The 23,113-nt window shown below is 34.8% G+C and overlaps 1 protein-coding gene and 1 pseudogene across 1 annotated transcript in view; one reads left to right on the top strand and one right to left on the bottom strand.

Annotated features, from left to right (window-relative positions):
* Window positions 1–9,995, bottom strand: part of GLRA3 (glycine receptor alpha 3) — a 559,340-nt gene extending 549,345 nt beyond the window's left edge. The window contains exon 1 of the mRNA XM_049771299.1: window positions 9,970–9,995. The gene's annotated coding sequence lies outside the window, so the exon portion shown is untranslated. The remainder of the gene's footprint in view (window positions 1–9,969) is intronic.
* LOC126005982 (prefoldin subunit 3-like) overlaps window positions 1–23,113 on the top strand; it is a 1,144,584-nt pseudogene that overhangs the window by 842,380 nt on the left and 279,091 nt on the right.

Raw genomic sequence — 23,113 nt, 5'->3', positions numbered from 1 at the left:
TTCCCAGCAGTGCAGAGTGGGTCAGGCACAGGGTTCTCTGGGTGCCCACGTGGGGAAGTGGCCGGGTGGCGCACTCCTCCTGCCTGCAGTTGGGTCGGGGGTCCCTGAATTCAGGCACGGGTCTGCTGCAAAACGCAGGGTACTGCGCCCACTTGGGGAGGTGGCCGGGTGATGGGCGCACTCACTCTGCCTGCAGTCAGGGAGGGGTCCCTGAATTCAGGTGCAGGGCTGCCTGCCTGCAGCCAGGTTGGGGGTTCCTGGGTTCAGGCGCGGGACTTGGTTCTTGTTTGATTTTTGATCCATCCAAGTAGTCCTTGGCAGACCCAGGAGACTTCTTGGTCAACTAGCATATTGGTCCTAAGGTCAAACCCAACTGGCTTGCATACAAGGTTCATTCATACTATAGTATCTTGCCAGAACACAAGTGCTTTTTAATGCCTCTCATATTTTTTTTTGAAACATAGCATATGGGTGAACACTGTAGGTGAACTTGTTTACCTAACCTTTGTCACTGTGAGCAAATTAATTCACTTCTCCCTGTGTCAGTTCTTCTCATCTCTTACATAAAAATATTAATAGTAAGTATTCCGTAGACATGTTGTGAAAGTTACATGAATGGATACACAAAGAGTACTGAGACAAGAGTTTAACAAATAACAAACTTTGAATAAACTCTATTTAGTATCTAGTACATTCCCCAGACTTCCTCTTCTTTTCATTCCCATCAATTATATAGAAAGACTAAACACGGTTGATTTAAGTAGTGTTAAAAGCCATCTAAGCTTTAACAAAACACAATCACCAGTTCTTTTTGTTTTGTTTTTGATTTTGGGTCTCATCCAGAGGGGCTCAGGGGTTACTCTTGGCTCTGCGCTCAGAAATCACTCCTGGCAGGCACAGGGAACCATATAGGATGCCAGGCTTTGAAACACCATCTGTCCTGGGTCGGCTGTGGTTAAGGCAAATGCCCTACCTCTGTGCTATCTCTCCGGCCGTTACACAATCAACAGTTGAGCTAAACAGAATACGATTGCCCAGAACAGTATTTATATATCACCCATAGACCTAATTAAAATTATGCATCTGTTACTGTGCTCAACAAATTAATCTGAAAGACAAACATGCTTGTCAAGAGGAGGAATTTTTAAGAATATCAAAAGGATAAATTCACAATTCCTTCAAAGTAAAGTCCATGATGCACTACAATAACCCAGAATTTGTTCTTCAGAAACAGTTTCCTCCTGTCGTAGCCAGGAGACTGTATAAGTAGGATTTTACAAGTAGAACTTTGTATGTTTAGAAATCTGTCTCACAAAAAAGGCAATTTAGTACACTAAGGTGGACACAAGGTTCTCTGTCTTTTGAAAGGGGTGGGGGGATTACATTCAAGAGTACATTTTGAACATACACACAATCTTCCAAATATCTAAACCTTTCTGTTCAGCCAATTTCAAATATTGGCTCAGAGAATTAATTCTGTGACCTTTTGTCTGGAAGTAAATAGTGCTCTCAGAATCCTTTCCCATCTCCCACCATGCATGAGATGTCAAATTCATATCCTGGCTATTTTTCTGGCACAAACTGAGAGACATTACATCCTCAAAAGAAAAAAAAGTGCAGTTGAAATGAATTATTTGGCAAAGAGTAAACAGCTTGTAGAATTATTGTCATAATCATATCCTCAAAAGTATCTATTTACTAGTTATGTCTTTTTTAAGCTGTCATACAATTGCTTTATTTTAGCCATATATGGGGAAATATGTACCATATTAGTGGGTAGGATACTGAATTTCTTTTCCAAAAATTGCCTGTAAATTAAAGATGTGTCCTGAGCACATCAAAGGAAAGCTAAATCAAGATTCAATTAATCATATTCTACTGTTTTTGGAAATGAAACTCTTTTTGAGAAAGAGAGGACACTCTGTTATTTTACTGAGTCAAAACATATAAACAGGATATGCAAGATTCAAAAAAATTTTCTTCCAAAATGTTTTGACTAAATAAAATTGCAATGTTTATAAAGATATCCATAACCTCTGATTAAAAATTACTTCATTAAAAATTGAGGTATGATCAGTTTTTGACAAACTTTGTGTATAACATACTATCTATTTCAACCATTACCAATGTATTGAAAAATATTTTGATTCCATTTTAGGGAATTTATTAAAATGACAAATTTAGCTCCAAATAATTTTTAATTTGTTGTTAAACAAATTATTGCATCAAAATGCATCATTTGCATCATAGTGTTCATATTTGCAATTTTTTCTTTAATGTAAAAATAATTTTAAATAATTTTAAAGTACCACTGGGGTACTTCAATAAAATTAGTTTTATTAGGAACTAGAACTTTAAGTAATGGCTGTAACTTATGTGTAATTATAAGTATGTTTATCTATATTTCTATAAAATGCTAAATGATACATTTCAAGCTGTCTCAGTTGCTATATTTAAAAGAAAATATTGAATATCTATTATAAACAGAAAATAAATATAAACTAGATATATAAAGAATAACCATGAATTTTATATATTTTCTTATTTGATATTTTATGATGATGACTGTATAAAGAGTACATGACTTTTAACAGGAATTACACTGATGAATCACAAGAAAGGAAAAGGTTACTATTGCTCTACTACTAATTTAGGGTTTTGTTGTCACCCACTTTTAGTCAGCCATTCAGTTTAAAATTCCATCACCAATTCAATACTATTACTTTCCCTTTTCCATTACTTTTCCCTTGAACAAACTGATATGTTAGACTTCTTCATAAAAATATCTCTAAGAGTAAACATACATACTTCATCTTATAATGTTTTCTGTGACATTACAAATTCTCTTGTAGAAAATCTGCTGCTTAAAAAGTAATTCTTGAAAGTGTTTCTTTTTCCATTTAAAAATCAATGATTTTCACATTAAGAGTTGTCATGGAAGAGAACTTTTCATATAATTCCATGAAATAGTAATTATATTAAAACAAAAGTGAAATTTTAAATCTTTGAAAAGAACTTGTAAATGGCATTTTAATATAAAAAGTCTTCTTTTTTATTTTTAGTATAGCAATGCAAGGGTAATTGGTAAGGTTGAATTTACTAGTAGTATTAGGAAATAAGTAGTGGGAAATATTCAAATGTATTATGTGCCTCCACTATATATCATTTTACAACTGATAAAATGGGGTTTATTGAATCAATAACTTGTAAGAAACCATAGAACTAATTAATGGATTCCTACAGTACTAGAAATTACATTTTTTAGATTTATTTCTTTTTATAATATTTTTTATTTAAACACCTTGGTTACATTTTTATTTAGTTTCTATTTTTCAAAAGTAGCAATTTTAGTTCCTACTACAATCCGGACATTATACTGATATCTTATATCCATTTTTGTAAATGAGTGAATTAATACTTTCACCCTCATGTAGATAGGAAAAATATTATACCAATATTTGTCCCCAATCTTAGCTTGTCAATTGTAGAGCTTAAATCTGGGAGAAGAGTATCATTCAAAGTTCTCTCTTTCTCATTTTTTAAAAATAATTTTTATTGTGACCAAGGTGAATTATAAATCTTTCACAGTAATATTTAAGGTACTTAGTAATGTTGAATCAGGGACATTCCCACTACCAGTATTGTCCTTTTTTCACCCCTGTGCCTGGCATGCATCCCATATCCCCTTCAGTTGCCCCTGGAACTGCTAGTATAATTGGTCCCCTCTGTGTATACTTGTTGTAGATTGGGTATTGATTCTGTTATTGTAGACTTTTAATTGTCCTGCTACCATCCATTCCCACCCTCAATTTACGAGGCAGAACGAGATGATTCAAGTTATGTTGTTCTTTTTGAAATAAATAAATAAATAAAAGCAAATAAAAAGAAAAGGAAAAAAAACAAATGAACAAACAAACAAACAAAAAACTGTTCGTCTAAAGGTTATAAATATAAATTTAAAAGAAGAAAAGGAAATAGAAGAAAAACATAACCAAAAAACAAACAAAAAACCCCACAAAATACAATGCCTTAATCTTACTATATTTAAAATAACCTCCCAGCTTTTCTATCCACAGGCGTTCTTGGATACAAAGGGTGGACAAACTAAGATGGCATCTCGGGGTTCAGTCACACAAGATACCATACCCAGCTTCCACTACGAGAATGTCACAAGAAAACTCTTCAACATACACTTTATCTCTAGGTTATATCTTCTTTTAGGATTTGAAGCACGTGACCAGACAGACCACTGAAGCAGCAACTGTGATGTACAGACTTATACTACAGGCCCTACATATCGAACACATTCAACCAATCTAGAATTCCCTTGCTATTTTCTCTTCTCTTCTCACTACTTCCTTTTTTTTCTTTTCTTTTCTTTTCATTCTTTTTTCTTTTCTTTTCTTTTCTCCTCTTTTCCTTTTTTCTTTCCTCTTCTCCCTTTCTTTCTAATGTATTTTCTCTTTTCTTCCTTCCTAACCCTTCCATATACTTTCCCCTTTTCCCTCTTAGGAAATCCAACTATCCCTTCACCCCTCAATCCCATCCAGACCTCCCACCATATTAAAACTCTTCACCCTCAGTTCTTAATCCATTTGGCATCAAGACTGACCTCCTACCCCAACGAACCAGTACCCAGCACCCAAGCGAAGGGACACCCAGTCAAACCCACACCTTGTCCCCTGCAAGAAAAGGTAACCAACTCCCCTGCGGACTCATGCTGCGCGGCCCTCCCTACCAACTCCACCTAACGTGAACTATTACTTGAAACCGGACTTAGCTCTAAAAGTATCCCCAATGCTAGAGCTCTTCCAAGACCTCTCTGCCACAAATCTTTTACCAGTCTCAAGAAGGTCAGGGGCTGTGATGGAAAGGTGCCTGGGAACCCACACACCACAAGAAAATCCAAAAAAAGACAATGAGGAAACCTAAACTTCCAAGATAAGTATAAGACCTGTATTATACCACCTCCTTACCTGCTTTTCCCCAAAAGTAATAATTTTGTGAGCAGTGTCATTAAGTTATTCAGGTATGCCCCTTCTTCCATCACACATTCCTGATGTGTGCTTGCAAAGCTATAAAATTTCCCCTCAGGACCGCTTTTGCTGTGTCCCATAGATTCTGGAAGTCTGTGTCTTCATTATCATTTGTTTCCAGGAAAGTTTTGATTTTCTCTTTGATTTCATCTCAGACCCACTGGTTTTTCAGTAGCAGGCTGTTTAATTTCCAATTGTTAAAGTTTTTCTTCTGTGTCTCTTTGTACTTCACAGCTAATTTTAAAGCATTGTGGTCAACAAAAGTAGCCTGCAAGATTTCTATCCTCTTGATCTTATGAAGGTATGTTTTATGTGTCAGCATGTGGTCTATCCTGTACATTGGAGAAGAATGTTTATGCAGGTTTTTTTTGGGTGGAATGTCCTATATATGTCTACTAGTCCTTTTTCTTCAATTTCTCTTTTCAAGGCAAGTATGTTTTTGTTGTGTTTCAGTCTGCTTGACCTATCAAGTGTTGACAGGGCCGTGTTGAAGTGTCCCACAATTATTGCATTATTATTGATTCTTTGAGATTTGTCAGTAATTGTATTAGATAATTTGCTGGTCTCTATTTGGGTGCATACATGTTTAAAAGTCTGATTTCTTCCTGTTGCACATATCCCTTGATTAGTACAAAGTGCCCATCATTGTCCCTTACAAGGCACAGCAGAGGACGGAGCCTGTCAAGAACTCTCTAGAGTAGGCAGGATCATCATCGCTCTTCTGACACCCAGCAGAAAGCAGCAGGAATCATTATGTATTCGTCTTGATCCACCTCTGAAGCAGGCAGGATTGCCAGCAGGAACACTGATAAAATCCAGTTTCGGGCAGCTGAAAACCACATGGCCCAAGATGGCTTCTGCGCCCTTCTGACCCCGAGCAGAAACCAGCAGGAATCAGTACGTGTATGTCCCGACCCACCTCTGAAGAAGGCAGGATCACCAGCAGGAACGCTGATAAAATCCAGTCTCAGGCAGCTGGAAAATGCATGGCCCAGATAGCTTTTGCGCCCTCTCTAGACAGGCTTTCCACTTCCCTCATTCAGTCACATTTTGTTATGATAGTTCTCAGTGTAATTATTTTTGTGACTGCACTAAACGATCCCTGTGGTAAGCTTTATGTCAGGAGCTGGACCCCTAGTCCTCCTCTATTTTGTCTCTGAGAATCATTACTCAAATAGTTTTCATTTTTCTCAAAACCCATAGATGAGGGAGACAATTCTGTGTTTATCTCTCTCCCTCTGACTTATTTTACTCAGCATAATAGATTCCATATACATCCATGTAGAGGAAAATTTCATGACTTTATCTCTTCTGATGGCTGCATAATATTCCATTGTGTATATGTACCGTAGTTTCTTTAACCATTCTTCTATTGAGAGGCATCTAGGCTTTTTCCAGAGTCTGGATATTTTAAACAACACTGCAATAAATATAGGTGTGAGAGAGGGATTTTGGTATTGTATTTTTATGTTCCTAGGATATAGCCCTAGGAGTGGTATAGCTCAACTTCCAGTTTTTGGAGAAATCTCCATATTGCTTTCCACAAAGATTGGACCAGATGGCATTCCCACCAGCAGTGAATAAGAGTTCCTTTCTCTCCACATCTTGCCAGCACTTCTTGTTCTCATTTTTTCTGATGTGTGCCAATCTCTGTGGCATGAGATGGTACCTCATAGTTGTTTTGATTTGCATCTCCCTGATGATTAGTGATGTGGAGCATTTTTATGTGCCTTTTAGCCATTTGTATTTCTATTTTGTCAGAGTGTCTGCTCATTTCTTCTCCCCATTTTTTGATGGGGTTAAATTTTTTTTTGTAAAGTTCTGTCAATGCCTTGTATATTTTGGATATTAACTTCTTATCTGATGGGTATTGGGTGAATAGTTTCTCCCACTCAGTGGGTGGCTCTTGTATTCTGGGCACTATTTCCTTTGAGGTGCAGAACTTCTCAGCTTAATAGAGTCTCATTATTTATTTCTGCTTTCACTTGTTTGAAGATTACTGTTTCCTCTTTAAAGATACCTTTAGTCTCAATGTCATGGAGTGTTTGACCTACATGTTGTTCTATACACTTTATGGTTTCAGGTTTGATATCTAGGTCTTTAATCCATTTGTATTTTACCTTTGTACATGATGTTAACTGGAGGTCTAAGTTCTCTTTTTTACAAGTGGCTAGCCAGTTGTGCCAAACTACTTATTGAAGAGGCCTTCCCTGTTCCATTTAGGATTTCTTGCACCTTTATCAAAAATTAGGTGACGGTATATCTGGGGAACATTCTCTGAGTACTCAAGCCTGTTCCACTGATCTGAGGGTCTGTCTTTATTCCAATACCATGCTGATTTAATAACAATTGCTTTGAAATACAGTTTAAAGTTGTGATAAGTAATACCTCCCATATTCATTTTCCCAAGTATTGCTTTAGTTATTCGTGATTGTTTTTGTTCCAAATGAATTTCAAACGTGTTTGTTCCTCTTTTTTGAAGAATGTCATGCATATCTTTAGAGGGATCGCATTAAATCTGTACAAAACTTTGGGGAGTATTGTCATTTTAATGATATTAATCTTGCCAATCCAAGAGCAGGGTATGGATTTCCATTTCCATGTGTCTTCTCTTATTTCTAGGAGCAGGGTTTTTATAGTTTTCTCTGTATAGGTCCTTCACATCTTTAGTTAAGTAGACTCCAATTTATTTGAGTTTATGTGAGACTAATGTGAATGGGGTTGTTTTCTTTTTTTTTTTTTTATTTATTTATTTTTTTGGTTTTTGGGCCACACCCGGCGTTGCTCAGGGGTTACTTCTGGCTATCTGCTCAGATATAGCTCCTGGCAGGCACGGGGGACCATATGGGACACCGGGATTCGAACCAACCACCTTTGGTCCTGGATTGGCTGCTTGCAAGGCAAAAGCCCCGCTGTGCTATCTCTCCGGGCCCGGGGTTGTTTTCTTAATATCCATTTCTTCCCTATCATTATTGGTGTACAAAAAGGCCATTGATTTCTATTTGTTCATTTTATAGCCTGCTACATTGCTATATGCCTCTAATGTTTCTAAAAAGCTTTTTGATACAATCTTTAGGGTTTTCTAAGTATAGTATCATGTCATCTGCATAGGTTTCTAAGTATAGTATCATGTCATCAAGTAGGTTTCATCCCAAGAATGCAAGAATGGCTTAACTTTCGAAAATCCATCAACATAATATATAATATAAACAAGAAGAAAAATAATATAATACACAATATAAACAAGAAGAAAAATAAAAATCACATGATCATCAATAGACACAGAGAAAGCATTCAATAAGTTTCAACACCCACTCCGGATAAAAACTCCAAGGATTTAGTATTATTCAAATTAAGTACAGATTTAAAGTATATATAAATTCTACCAGTAGCTAGTGACTAAGTCAGTCAGAATTAAGTTCAGAATTAAGAGATGAGAGGCCATAATAGTGATACTGAGGGTTACTCCCAGCGTGGTGCTCAGCAATTCATGCAGTGCAAGGATTAAACCTGAAACTCTAACATGCAAAGCATTTGCTCCAGTCCTTTGATTTATCTCCTAGGCCATGAAGTAGATTTTTTTGAAAGTAGAAAAAAAATCAACTTTAGCCTCTAAAGAAAACAAAATCAATTTTGGGGTTTTTTTTCCCCAAGATAATGAAGGCCCTGAATATTAAGAAAAGAATGCCTGCTATACTTAACTACAAAATAAAGTTAACTATTTTAAAAAATAGTGACTTGATTACCTCATTTTGGTTAACACTACTGTATTCTTGAATGAGTTACACATTATATTATCCAAGTATCACTTGCATAACACCTCTAGTTTCAGCTATTAATGCCATGCCTTATTTACTTAATAAAATGATACTATAATCAGTGACCATCATGCTATTGCCCATTTTAGAAAGATAAATATAAAACACTTAGCATTTCTTCAATATGAAAAATAAAGAAAAATACAGAGCTACCATAAGTAGACAAAAAAAAAAAAGGGACAATCCCTCAATTGTCAAGTACTAATCCTTCCTCTAATAGCTTTGTTTTTGTGCTACTCCTGGTAGTGCTTAGGGTTACTCTTATCTCTGTGATCAGAGGTTGCTCTTACTATTATGTGCTGAGGACCATGTGGTTATTGCATCTCGATCTCCAGAAAACAAGACATGGACTCAGTTTGTTGAGTCATTTCTTTACCACCACTATTCCAAATATCTTCATTTCTCAGCCCTTTAGGGGAAAAAAGCCTCATAGTTTGTTACATAATAGTGATAATAAAGGACATGTTTTCATAATAATGTTTAACACAGTTTTTTAGTGTAGCGGCTCACAAGATCAAAATTGTTGTAACTATCCTATCTGGATTCCCTAGATATCTTTTTCTTACCTAATCACTATAGCAAGTCCTTCCAGTACTATGTTAAATAGGAGTGGTGAGAGGGGGCAACCTTGTCTTGTACCGGAGTTTAGAAGGAAGGCTTTCAGTTTCTCTCCATTGAAGATAATATTTGCCATTGGCTTGTTATAACTGGCCTTAACTAGATTGAGAAAGGTTCCATTCATTCCCATCTTGCTGAGAGTTTTTATCCGGAGTGGGTGTTGAAACTTATTGAATGCTTTCTCTGTGTCTATTGATGATCATGTGATTTTTATTTTTCTTCTTGTTTATATTGTGTATTATATTATTATATATTTTATGTATATAATTTCTGGAAACAAATCATGATATTGTTATAGCAATTACAAAAGAAAAGACAAATTATGATAGCAATATGCGAGTAAAGTTGTTTTTTATTCCAAGATAAGTCTTCTACTAAGAAAGAACTTGGGAGGGTGGATAAAATTGATAGTACAATATGGGGTGGATAAATAAAAATTTATCACACTCAATCTCACTGTAAACACTTTTGACATTCAGTTTAAACAGAATCCTTACCTTTAAAATTGGGTCTGATTCTTGCATCATATCCTGAAGTTCTCCCCATCAATTTATCTAAGAAGTCAGAAGGTGACATTGGAGCATTTCGAGATCTTGCACTGTCTGTTTCTTTTGTGGCAACCAAACTGTAAGTGAAAAGAATATGTACAAATATTTAAAAAACAGTCTCTATCGTAATTATCCCCCAATATAACTAAACTTCAATACTTATAGCACTTAAAGTGAAAACTTTTATATATACTATAATTAACATGTAGATAAGTATTTACAGTACTGGCAAGCATTTAGTGTACTGTTCCAAAGATAAGAAGTGACATTATTTGGTGTTAAGTCTTGAAACACAACTACTTTAAAAATGATCCAATTTTTAATATGAGTGTTTACCCAAACCTAACATCTAATTACTTTTTAGCTAAATGTCATCTTGGTATTTTAAAAATAAGAAAATATGGCTGGAGTGGTGGCACTAGAGGTAAGGCATGTCTGCTTGAAAGGACCGACCACAGTTCGAACCCCTGGCATCCCATATGGTCCCCCCAAGCCAAGATGATTTCTGAGCGCATAGGCAGGAGTAACCCCTGAGCCAATGGTGTGGCCCAAGAAAAACAAATAAACAAAAAGAATAAGAAAGTATAGAAGCTCATATGTAAAATACAATTCTCATTGAAGGATAGATAACATCCTTAAAGTTCTGACAAATTTTCTAAATATTAACAGAATGACTGCCTGTAAGCAAAAAGTAGTTGTTTCTTCTATTCAAAAGATTCCTATATATGTAAAATACTATGTTAAGTTTAACTTGCTTTCAACTTGCTGAAGAAAATGAGAATTCTGTTTATGGGTGATTGTCTTCCCACTGTAACTTCACCTTGTCCTCTCTCTTTGCATCTTTGTCTTCATAAAAAAAAAGTTTATCTTGCTTTCAACTGTATCATTTATAGCACCTTTTGTTCAGATCAAAAATATGTGAATCAAATTGAGACAGTACTCAAAGTATCATCTGTGCATTTGAATATTATAGGATTATAAGCCACATCCAGAAAATGTAGGTTTTGTAACTTTTTATTCAAACATTTTTCTTTTCATGCAGCTGCTTAAGTTAGAAATGTATAGTATGGGCCCGGAGAGATAGCACAGCGGCGTTTCTTGCAAGCAGCATCCAGACCAAAGGTGGTTGGTTCGAATCCCAGTGTCCCATATGGTCCCCCGTGCCTGCCAGGAGATATTTCTGAGCAGACAGCCGTAACCCTGAGCACTGCCGGGTGTGGCCCAAACAAAAAAGAAAAAAAAAAAGAAATGTATAGTGAAAATGTACTTCTCTAAAAAAAAAAAAAAGAGGGGAAAAAGAGAGAAGAAATATCTGCCAGAAAAGGAGGGGAGCATGGGAAGGAAATCTGGGACCTTGGTGGCAGGAAGTGTCCAGTGGAAGAAGGAAGAGGAAGACTCAGTTTCCTTTTGCCAACTGCAGTGAGCAGTTCCATTTTTGACTGACCCTGTCCTACATTTTTAAATATTCCTGTACTCCCCAAAACTATAAATTTCTTCCTCAGAGTTTAGGCACACAGAGAGAATAAGATAATAGGCCATGCCTAAGGCAAAGAGCCCAACTTAAAAGACTCAGACCAGCCAGAACACTAAGCAGGATCCTTTTAATCTTTGTGACTTTCTTATCAATTGGTAAGGAAAGCAAAGATATTTTTAGGCCTGACAAAGACACAACTTTCTATAAAATGACCTCCAAATGAACCGTACTTAACTAGTTCTATGGGAAATTCCTTCTCTTTTCTTTAGTTTCCAATAAACTTTTCTACCTTCTAACTTGGAGTCTGAGCATCTGTATTATTTAGTATTTTCAAGAGTTAATATATTGAGAAACCTGAGAATCATAGACCAATACAGAGACCCACCCTCCACTCAACCATCAACAACTTAGTAACTGTGTGTCTTTTGGTGATTTGATTGGTGATGGGAATGTTGCACTGGTGATGGTGGTGCTCTTTACATGACTGAAACCCAAACACAATCATGTATGTAATCAAGGTATTTAAATAAAAATATATAAAAATATACCACTAGGAATTATACTGTTCTAGAGATTTTTTTTAAACAAGAATATTTAACTACTCAATGTCTGCTTTACTATTTTCTTTTTAACTAGAAGCATCTTTTCTCCCTATTACTCTGACCCTTTCTTTCAATTATTATGAGTTTTCTATCATTGTAATCTCTGCAGTTTTTTCTAATGCAAAAAGAATAAAGATGACCACAAAATTTAACATTTTTATGCTAATAAAGAAGATACTATCATTTCAAACAGATTATAACTTTACTATGTATTTAATTCCAATACCACTACATTTCAGTATTTGTGGAGTTAAAAAAATTCTTGAAATTTTTTGACAAACACTTCCAGGGCAAAATATTTTCACAATGGATAAATTTCAGATTTCCACAAAAATATTCCAGAGAATCCCCAGGTAGGCCAATCAAAGAAAGAGTTACAGAAAGAACTTGAAGGGTCAAAAAGCTTCATTCCTCCCATCCCTTAGCTGCCAGGTATCTGGATAACTTTATTTTTTTAATTGTGAATTCAAGCTATTAGCTTTATGATACTTTGATATTGCAAGCAGAGGGCCTGCAAAGAAGCAAGTTGTAAAACCATAAATTCTACAATTCTTACCAGGATCCAGAAATTTTATCGATTCAACTATTTAAGATAAAAAAAAGTCCATGAATCATGGAAAATTCATTATTGAGTTGTGGAAAATTGCTTCCCACATCCATTCACACACAGGTTTTGAAAGAGAGAGAAAGAGAGAGAGATAGACAGAATGACAGATGGACAGACTGCCAGAAAGATGGGTAGAAAATGGACAGTCAGACAGACATGAGAGAGTTAGAAGAGAGAAAAGAAAAGAAGAGAGGCAGAGACAGACAGAGAAAGGAGAGGTCAGACAGAAGAAAGATGAGATATGAGAGATAGAGAGAAGAGAGTGGTGAGAGAGAGGCAGAGAGCTACACACAGAGAGGAGTCTTTTACTGTGTCCTTCTAATTTTTTCTGACATTTCACTGTACCAGAGTATGCCTAGACATTATTTCAGAGCAGGGCCCAGAGTCCAGTATCAGTATTTTTGGCAAATAGCTGATGGCTCAATTAGTGGGTCCTTGATTATGGGACCACCAAGATGACATCTTAGAAGTGCTGGGGCAGGGAGAACTCCAGATCTACACACACAATATTCCAAGGCCATGCACTGTGAGGATCCAATCAGAATCCACCGTAGACAAAGAGTGTGTTGTCATGCCTGTACTAGCTCCCAGGCTGATTTCCTTTTAGTATTTGCACTATTGTCTATGTGCTTTTAAATGCTGCATATCTCATGCTCCACAGTTTCAACAGGAAGGTCCCATCTTTCTCTCCTTAAATAATGGTATTTACTCCTATTATAACTATCTCCCTTTAGGAGACTTTTCAAAAATATTTTCATAAATAATATAAAGACCTTGATTTATAGAAAAAGTACAGTTTAAAACATTAGTAATTCATCTATTGATTAACTGTAATCTTCATAATTTCCTCAAAATTATTCTATTGATAGCAACTTGCTAAGCTTGTTAGAAAATCTCTCATGATCAATACTTTTGCATGAAGCAGCTTTGAATTTTTCAAACATCTTATGAAAATCTCAGCATTTCCATTAATTAGCATCATTCACACTTGGCTTCTTTTTTTCTGTATTTACACACTGCTGATTCACAAATAACTTTTCTTGGAAACTGGCTCATACACATTCTCATTAATGAACTTTATTCACTAAAGTCATTTTATATTCTTATTTTTATTAGCACATGATATTTGAAAGTTCAGCTACTTCAGTTCTGAACAGTCAGAACCTATCTAAGCACTGAACACAGACATTGAAATTTATCCAAATTTATTCCCCTACCTCTTCAATGAGATAAGACAAAGGAAGGCCACTATTGGAGGGTTTAGTGATCACTATTAAAATGCCTTTAAAAATCCATTATAACATGCTTGTTAATATCATTTCCCTCTAACATCAAAATTAACTGAATTGACAAAAATTGTTGCTGAAAAAAAACAATATGGGTTGGGGAAAAGATTTGACAAAATCATCACTTATTTTCATGAATTGATTTGTGTACAAGAAGATGTGATCAGAGGGGGAATTAAATCAGTGTCCAAACTGTGACAATAAAAGGTATGAGCAGAAAAAAAATTCTGACAGAGAAAAACAGTGTCAAATATTGTCTATAACTCCAAGAACCTATGTAGCTTGGCGCATAGAAGAAACTGTTGAATAAAAAAATTAATAGGTCCAGTTTTAAAACTAAGACACTACAGAATGAAAAAATAGAATCCTTCCCATTTTATTATGGCTTCAGTTGGTTAACTGGAGAACAAAAATAACTGATAGAGTAGTTTTGTTTTGCTTTGTTTTGTTTTGCTGAATAACCTACTTGTGAGCTCCTCTGAATTGGTTTGCGTCTCAAGTGACTAAAATTTTGAGTGGGAATAACCAGAAATATAGTTTATGTAGCAGAAAAGCAAGCAAATTTGAAATCATGTCTATTTCTAAACAATGACAGATTGACTTGGAATAAAATAATAAAACAATCACAGTTTGCCAGCAACCCATCTCTCTATAGTAAAATCAAAGTAAATTCCTCTTACTGATTCAACTATGATTCATCCTTTTTTCCCCTTACAAATGACAATTATAGCTTTAAAACTCTAAAGATAAAAGAATTTTATGACATGACTCCATTTTATCTTATATTCATGTCTTTATGTGTGTATTTACTATACAATTTAAATATATTCTAACCACATTTCACCATGACCTCTTCAGTTTCTCTGCTACAACTTACTATTAGCTATCCACTGTGTCAGCATGGAAGGGGAAAATTTTAATGATCATCTATCCCCCTAACTAACTTCTATTGATTTTAATGACCTAGGTTAAAATATTGATTTCTCAGAAAGTTTTGCTATTTTATTACACTTTTATTGTAAAATTCTGTAAAATATTTCTATATTTGAGTTTTTTATTAATAACAATTATCAGCATTATATTTGCAATGTTGTTGCCAAAGGCCAATCTCCTATTCTTTATACAAAATTCATAATTGCTAAATTTGCCTTACTTGTCCTAGAAATAATCTATAGTAACTGATTGACTAAATATTTTCAAGTGATTAAACTAAATATAATGATGAAGAACTAAAACACATTATATTGATTACTCCAAATTTAGCAATAATCGTAGTAACAGCAACATTAGAGAGCAGGGACTAGGCCCCAGTGGTTAGGCCAAGAAGGATGGCCAGTTCCAGAACTTCAAGGGCACAAAACGGAAGTTAGATAGCCTAAGGAGTGCAAGATATTTGTCAACACCTGGGAACCTGTGGGAAATAAACTGTATCTAACTGCATACCGAACATAACTGCATTCGATCTAAAGGTCGAAGGGCAGTGGGCAACAAGTGGACACCCAAGCACCTCCTCTACCGATTAATTAGTTCAAACCTGGCTAATGAAACATGTACTAAGAACCTATAATTTTATTCTTAGCTTGAAGCCCTTACACCCTATAAAAATAGCTTGCTAACTTCCCTTCAGAAAAGGCAAAGCAAGAGGTGAGGCCAAGTATGCTGGAACAAACTCCTATGCTTTTTTGCGGTGGGATCCTGAGAATGGAGCTAACATAATAATAAAATAAATAGATGAGAAACTAATCAATAGCCATTTGAGATTTTTAATATATAATCTTTAAAACTTTTCACCTGCACTAGATACAAAATTAAGTTATTCATTTTACTCTACACACTCTAAAAGCTAAACTAGGAATTCATTGTGATTGCTATAACTTCTATAAAAATTGCTGTATGCTCATGAGAAATAGCTTATTTCTCTATTTACATATTTCAACTAAAAATCCAAAGTCCATATATATTAATTAAGTCACTGATTTGTAATCTAACTTTTTAATAAGTTAGTTTCAAAACTAGGCATTTAAAATCATTAAAATTACTAAGAATAGAGATGATAGTTCCTATTGTGTCAAGTGTGAATAATAAGTAAATAGAAGTCATCATGGTACAATGGTTGAGGCTCCAGATGGATGGCCAGGAGGCTCATATTTACTTCTATTTTGTCAGTAAGTAGTTGTTTTGCCTTAGGCAAAATTTCTCAGATATTTTTAGTAAAACAAATAACAAAGCTACACATTTCAAGACATGCCCCGTTATTTTGCAATGTCTCATTTTTACATTTGACATCACAACTTGTGGTTCAGAATAATTTTAATTAAAATAGTCATTCATAAGAATTTATGCAAAATATCCTAACTACAATAGTAACTCACAAAGACCAAGTATAAAAAAATAGAGACAAGCTCAGGGAAGACTAAGCATCAAATTAAAAATAAATCCTATTAATTTATCTCACTTGTAGAAGCCTAAAATGATATATTTGCATCACTATTATTTAAATATCTTATTTTTTAAAGGATATTCAGTATAGTTTTAGACCTCATCTATTGCACGAATATTTAAAGAAATTTCGAATTTCAGTTCATTTGGTGACAGTGTTGTTTTTCTAGTACTATTATAAATAACTCAAAAAAAGGCTATCACTTTATGTAGAAGCTCAATGAAAATTTCTAAGAGAGGGAGCAATGGAAACAGAAGTCAATAATTTTAGGCAAGAAAATATCTAAATGAGGGTCCGGAGCAGTGACGCAGGGTGTAAGGGATCTGCCTTGCACACGCTAGCCTAGGACGGACCGCAGTTTGATTCCCCAGCGTTCCATATGGTTCCCTAAGCCAGGGCAATTTATGAGCAGATAACCAGGATCCAGGTGTGGCCCAAAAAACAAAACAATCTAAATGAGCATTATAAAATAGAATATCAGAGACACTGTGTTGTCATAGTAATTAGTACATAGTAGAGTAACTGGAGTAGAGACAGAGGGTCAACATATTAGCAAAAGAGATCATGTATCCAATTTATGACATGCCTTATAAATCATATTAGAAATTGTCAATTTTATAATGTATTTGAAATAATCCCAGTATTGAAGGTTAGAGTTAGGATAGTTTTAGTTTTTTCTAAAAGCTATGTGGTTATAAAATTGTAAAATTCTCCAGAAATATAAGAAAGTAAAATCTAAAAAACTTTAGTGATGATTTTGTACTAGATTTAAACAATAGAACCTTATTTATGATGTCTATATATGGTTATATACATATACATTATATACATACATATATATATACATATACATGGATGGTTAAATCTTTTTTTCAAAGGGTGCAACCAAATTTCCTCTTCTTGATGATGGCTATTAAGGTGATAATAATACTGTGTGGATTCTAAAGTTTTGTCATAAAGCACATTGTTATTTTAACTTGGTTCACTTACTATTCTGCAGTTACTCCAAAGGCTTGATGGGAGTATCTGAGGTCCTCTACCAATAGGTTCATCAATTTAACAATTACCTTGAAATCCAAAATTTTTACCCCAGTCAAGCCTTCATTTGATTGACATCTTTATAGACTTCATAAAAGATTGTGAATAATACTTAGTTTAGCTGCTTCTAACCTTAAAACTTTGAGACAATAGTCAATATTCATTGCTGTTTTATGTCACTGTATTTTAGGAATATGTATTATAAAGCAATATTTAAGTAGAAAATGTACAATTATAGTAACTTTTCTGACTTGAACGACCCTAAATAGGGAAATATCACTCACTAACAAAAGGGATCTTTATGACAATAATGGGTTAAATTTTGACCTATTAAATAAAATGTCTGAAATATCTAAGAAAAAATGTATTAGCTATCTATGTGATCTTCATTCAGAAACAAAAAATTACCATAATATTTACAGAATAGTTTATGTGAAAATTTACAATGTACATTAAGCTATCTCACTTGAATTTGTCTGTCTAGAGGAGAATTATTTAGAAGCTGTAGTTTGGCTCTTTCATCACCATTAAGTCCTCTTTCAAATATTACCTTCCAGAATGGTTTAACTAAGTTGCATATATTAAAAGTCTTTCTTTTTCACACTTTCCCATATATCTTTGCTTGCTTACTTCCCCAAACCTTGAAGTCCTAATTTTTAAATTGGGGTAGAAGCAACAAATATAATATATATTCCTTAACATTTATTAGATGAATAATAATATTTAAAATATGAAAAGCCTGTGAGAAAATAGAATAAGTGCATAGGGAACTGAGAAAATTTCCAGTAAATCAGATAATTTACTCTCTGTTTTACTTTCATGGAAGTTAAGTCTTCAAGAATATAGTTCAAGTGAGAATATATTTCTGCACTGATCCTATCTGTAAAAGTCAGTGACTCAAAACTTTTAGCTTTATTGTAACTGCCAAATATAATAAAAAAACACTTATATCAGACTATCATTGTCTCATTAGAAAAGAGAGCCTGTACCATCTTTCAATGTGATTTTATATTTCTTTTCAGAGAAAAAAAACGTCTGTTTTTAAAGGATCCAGTTAATACTAAAGGAAAGACCTCTAAAGTTTATAACAAGCACTTAACAGCCATTACACTTAAATTTCTTCTGAACAGAATAATATTATCTTAAAGCTACTTTTATGATTTCCTCACCACTGATTACTCTATTAAATATTTAATAGAATAATTTTAGTCCTAAAATTTCTGGATGTTAATTAGGTATGATAACAATTGAGATTACATATCTATAACTTAATACACATCTATATGAATAGACATATGATTTTCAGAAAAACTGCTAAGGAAATAAAAACAAGTAAATTTCAAAAATTTTAATACTGAATCCCAGTTTAATTCCTTCTTAATCATATATGGTCCTCCAAGTACTCTCAGGAGTGATTCCTGAGCAGAGAATCATTAATAATCCCTGAGAAGAAAGAAAAAGAGAGTGAAAGGAAGGAAGAAAAAAGGGAGGAAGGAAGGAAGAAGAGAAAGACAGAGAGAGAAAGAAAAAGAAGAGGGGCCTGAGTGGTGGCACAAGTGGTAGGTGTTTGCCATGCATGCACTAACCTAGGACAGACCACGGTTAGATCCCCCGGCGTCCCATTTGGTCCCCCAAGCCAGGAGCAATTTCTGAGCTCATAGCCAGTAGTATCCCCTGAGCATCACCAGGTGATGCAAAAAATTAAAAAAAAATTAAAAAAAATTTAAAAAAGCAAAAAATTAAAAAAAATATTTTTAAATAAGAAAGAAGAGAAAGAAAAAAGAGGAAAAGAGAAAAAGAAAGAAAGAGAGAAAGAAGAGAGAAGGAAGGAAGGAGGGAGGGAGGGGCAAAAGGAGGAAGGAAGGTAGGAAGGAAGGAAGGAAGGAAGGAAGGAAGGAAGGAAGGAAGGAAGGAAGAAGGAAAGAGAGAATGAGAGAGAAAGAAAAAAAAATAAAGATGGGCCGGAGCGATAGCACAGTGATAAGGTGTTTGCCTTGCATTCGGCCAACACAGGACGGACCCCGGTATAAATTCTAGTATTTCATATGGTCTCCTGAGTTTGCCAGGAGTAACTTCTGAGCACAGAGCTAGGAGTAACCCCTGAGTTCTACTGGGTGTGACCTAAAAACTAAAAAAAAAAAGAAAGAAAGAAAGAAAGAAAGAAAGAAAGAAAGAAAGAAAGAAGAAAAGAAAGAAAGAAGAAAAAGAAAGAAAGAAAGAAAGAAAGAAGAAAGAAAGAAAGAAGAAGAAAGAAGGAAGGAAGGAAGGAAGGAAGGAAGGAAGGAAGGAAGGAAGGAAGGAAGGAAGGAAGGAAGGAAGAAGGAAGGAAGGAAGGAAGGAAGGAAGGAAGAGGAAGAAGGAAGGAAGGAAGGAAGGAAGAAGAAGAAAGAAAGAAAGAAGAGAAAGAAAAGAAAGAAAAAAGAAGAAAGAAAGAAAGAAAGAAAGAAGAAGAAGAAGAAGAGAAAGAAAGAAGAAAGAAAGAAGAAAGAAAGAAAGAAAGAAGAAAAGAAAAGAAAGAAAAGAAAGAAGAAAGAAAGAAAGAAGAAAGAAAGAAAGAAAAGAAAAAGAAAGAAAGAAAGAAAGAAAGAAAGGAAAGATTTTCTGATAGAAAAAAACCAGCAGATTGTTATGAGGAAGAGTATTTGTTCCTTGATAATTTTATTTAATATATATATAGCAACATACATATGCCTTTATATTACCATACATTATTAATTACAACACTTAACATAACTATATATGTATAAATTTAAATAGATCATTAAACATAAAACTCATATTCCTTTATTCACATAGTTGTATATAGGCAGTATAAAATTATCATCTTGTGCTATAGAAGAAAAGAAAAATTCTGGCCAAAAGTATTTGTTATGAAGGAAAAATACAGTAAACAAATGTAAATAAATAGTTACAGATTGTTCCATAGTCTCTTAAGGAAAGAATAGCTGGCATGATGAAACAAAGTTTCTATATACTTGAAATATGAACTGATTGAAAGTAAGGTAAAATTATCCCAGGCAAGAGAATAATTAACTGCTTCAAATTAATATTATTGTGACAATTACCAATTCATTCCAAGAACATAAATAAGGTTAACTTAAATCTCCGATTTTAGAGTCTGCATAAAAGCAAACTCCATATTAACCACAGCTCTACAAATAAGCATGCAAATAATAAAAGAAGATATTTAAAAATAGTTTAAGAACAGCATATATGTATATTTCTTCTTTGCAATGTGCATTAGACTAATTCAAAATGACAAACTTTAAGACAACAGGAGTAAGAATAACAGCATATGAGAGATTACTACAAGTTTCAAGAAGATGAAAGATTAAATAATAGAGATAGTTTGAAGAAAAGTAAAGAATTTTCAGAAAATGAATAAAATCTGTGCTTTCAAAATGAAAGAACCCACTGAGTTCAAAGGCTGGTGAATTAATAGAGTAATATGTCTAGACCTGTAATTGTGGATTTGCCAAACACTGAGTTATGAGAAAAAAAATCCTGAATGACTTAGGGGAAAAGGGAAAACACTAAAGAATGAGTCCAGACTTGATTGGTTTTAGACTTTTAAACAAAGGTTTGTGGGCCATGCAATATTAATCCAAAACAAAGAATCTTCAGAGTTATTAGTGAAAATTAGTTTTCTCTGTATTTTTAAACCAGAATTTTTATTAATCTCTGAAACAAGTGAAAAATAATCAAGCATTCACCAAAACAAGAAATTGAATTCTTTTTATCTGCATAAATGCTTTTATTTGAAAATAAACTGCAGTACAGTGAATAATAAAGCAAAACATTGAAACCTTGGAGCTGTTGTTGCTTTGAAAAGTAGTCATTTCATTTCCTCCAATAAGATTTATACCTACGACCTCAGAAAGCAAAAATATTAATTTAGTCGTAAGGAGCCATTGCTGTGGGATTCAAGAGGCTTGAGATGTATATAGCATAGACTAAACCATAAAATTCACAGTAAAGGAAAACTAAGAAGACAAAAGACCATTCAAAATGGAAGAAAAACAAAGTGTGAAATAGCCATTACATAGGAATACTAATCAGCTGTGTGCATATAATATGTAGAATATGAAAAACATGCAAGCATTTTAAATAGAAGGACTGAAATGGAACTCAGTGGGAAGAAAAGCACAACATATTTCACATTAACCAGGGTTCAAATCCCAACACCTCAGTAAAAGGAAAGAGGAGACACTTGTAAACATTACCAAGGTGGGCTGGTGTGTTCCCCAGTTCCTCTCACTCTTAGTTGTATGCATCATGCTAAGGCATCTTTTGGACCAACTATGTCTGTGAGTGTAACACTGCTTAGAGGCCCCACCCACGCAAAAATACAGGCCAGCTAAGTATGAGGGAGATGGATTTAGCTATTTTGAATAACATCAAAGCTCTCTGCTCCAATGAACAATTGACCTTTTAATCCATGTGCAATTTCTACTTTAAAAAATTTCAATGCTGGGCCCGGAGAGATAGCACAGCGGCGTTTGCCTTGCAAGCATCCGATCCAGGACCAAAGGTGGTTGGTTCGAATCCCGATGTCCCATATGGTCCCCCGTGCCTGCCAGGAGCGATTTCTGAGCAGACAGCCAGGAGTGACCCCTGAGCACTGCCGGGTGTGACCCAAAAAACAAAACAAAAAAAAAAAATTTCAATGCTTAGAACTATACATGACTCAGTTCAAAACTTTTCATGAGTAAGGTGTTATGAAAACCTTTAAAATTATGCAAATCTTTAAATAAACATTTATTTTGTAGCTGTACTTACAAATCTTTTTTTGTTTTTTTGGTCACACCCTGTGACGCTCAGGAGTCACTCCTGGGTATGTGCTCAGAAATCTCCCCTGGCTTGGAGGACCATATGAGATGCAGGGGGGGGGGGGAAATCGAACCTCTGTCAGTCCTATGTTAGCGTGTGCAAGGCAAGCGCCCTACTGCTTGTGTCACCGTTCTGGCCCCACTTACCAATCTTTATCATGAAATCTGTTTTTTAATATACAAATGCTAATTATTATTATGGAATTGGATTCAGCACTGATCAAAATAGAAAGATACTTTATGGTGTTTGTGGTTTGTTTGGGGTCACCCCCAGGAGTGCTGAGGGTTTTCCCTTAGCTCTGCTCTCAGGTATTACTTCTGGCTTTGTGGACCTTATGGGCTGCCAGAAATGGGATCTTGGGTTAACCCTAGAGGTAAACATCTCACCTGCTGTACTCTTATCTCCATCCAATGGCTTTTACTCTAAGTGAAATGGAAGAGTTGAAAGCATTGAGTAAGCAGTATTGTAGCATGGCTTGTCTTGTATGTGTAAAGAATCACCAGAACTGATGTGTTGAATACTCTTGAGTTGAGTGGGAACTGCCTATTGGCAGAGGCTCATTAGATGATTTTTATTTATTTTTTAATATTAATAATTTTTATTTTGACCAAAGTGGATTACAAATAATTCATAGTAGTATTTCAGGTATAGTGATATTGAATAAGGGGCATTCCCACCACCAATGTTGTCCTCCCTCTACCCCTGTTCCCAGTTTGTATCCCATCTCGCCCCACCTTTGCCTCCACCTTTGCCTCCCCGGCTGCTAGTGCAAGTGGTCTATTCTGTGTCTAGTTTGTTGTAGATTGGGTATCGTTT

This window comes from Suncus etruscus, chromosome 4, assembly GCF_024139225.1.
Source record: "Suncus etruscus isolate mSunEtr1 chromosome 4, mSunEtr1.pri.cur, whole genome shotgun sequence".
NCBI lineage: Eukaryota > Metazoa > Chordata > Mammalia > Eulipotyphla > Soricidae > Suncus > Suncus etruscus.
This window is presented reverse-complemented; position numbering and strand designations above follow the sequence as displayed.